The sequence below is a fragment of the Nothoprocta perdicaria genome, unplaced genomic scaffold (genome assembly GCF_003342845.1).
Source record: "Nothoprocta perdicaria isolate Ctin4 unplaced genomic scaffold, notPer1 scaffold_1154, whole genome shotgun sequence".
In the NCBI taxonomy this organism is placed as follows: Eukaryota; Metazoa; Chordata; class Aves; order Tinamiformes; family Tinamidae; genus Nothoprocta; species Nothoprocta perdicaria.
Genome location: NW_020454266.1, coordinates 5141 through 6316, shown reverse-complemented (window position 1 = coordinate 6316; position 1176 = coordinate 5141).

The window sequence follows — 1176 nt, the reverse complement described above, 5'->3', positions numbered from 1 at the left end:
TGCTGCCCCGCGAGCAGATGGCCCAGCTCAAGGAGGAAGTGAAGAGCGAAATGGAGAAGGAGTTTGACAACATCATCAACGAGGTGCGCCGTCCCTCGGGCCGGGGGGGACGCGMCTGTCCCCGCCTCGTCCCCTGCTATCCGCCGCCTCTCCCAGGTGGAGGACGAGCTGGAGACCGAGGGCCTCAAGGGTGAGTTTGACCGGAACCAGGCCTCCAAGTCGCTGGCCTCCACCCTCAACCGCCTCATGGACAAGCTGGACGGCGGCCACCCGCCCGCGGCGCCGCACAAGGAGGAAGAGGAAGGTGCCGGGAGCCAGGCCCCCGCTCCGGCCCAGCAGGCGCCCGGTGCGTGCCCAGCCGCTGCTCCCCCTGCCCCCGCTCTCCGCGGCCCCCCCGGCCCTGCCCCTGTGGGGATGGTGACGGTGGCGGTGACGGTGGCGGTGACGGTGACGGTGATGATGTTGGTGGCGACGACGGTGGTGGTGCCAGTTCCGGTGGCGGTGCCGGTGTCGGTTCGGGTGGTGGTGCCGGTTCCAGCGGCAGTGACGTTGCTGGTGCTGGTGGTGGTGCCAGGGCTGGTGCCAGTGCTGGTGCCGGTGTCGGTGACGATGTTGGTGGCGGTGCCGGTGGCGGTTCCGGTGTCGATGCCGGTTCCAGTGGCAGTGACGATGTCAGTGGCAATGCCGGTGGTGGTGCTGATGGCGGCGACGGTGTTGTTTCCGGTGTTGGTGACGATGCCGATGCTGGTGGCGGTTCCGGTGTCAGTGATGATGCCGGTGGCGGTGCTGGTGGCGGTGACGGTGTCGGTGGCAATGCCGGTGGCGGTGCTGGTGGCAATGCCGGTGGCGGTACTGGTTCTGGTGCCGGTTCCGGTGTCGGTGACGATGCCGGGTGGCAATACCGGTGCCAGTTCCAGTGCCGGTGTCGGTGACGATGCCGGTGGCAATGCTGGTGACGATGCCAGTGCCAGTGTCGGTGACAGTGCCGGTGACGGTGTCGGTGACAATGCCGGTGCCGGCATTGTCGGTGTCGGTGCCGGTGACAATGCCGGTGTCGGTGCTGGTGTCGGTGCCGCTGACGATGCCGGGTGGCGGAGACGATGCCGGGTGGCAATGCCGGTGCCGGTGACGATGCCGGTGGCAATGCCAGTGCCGGTGCCGGTGACGATGCCGGTG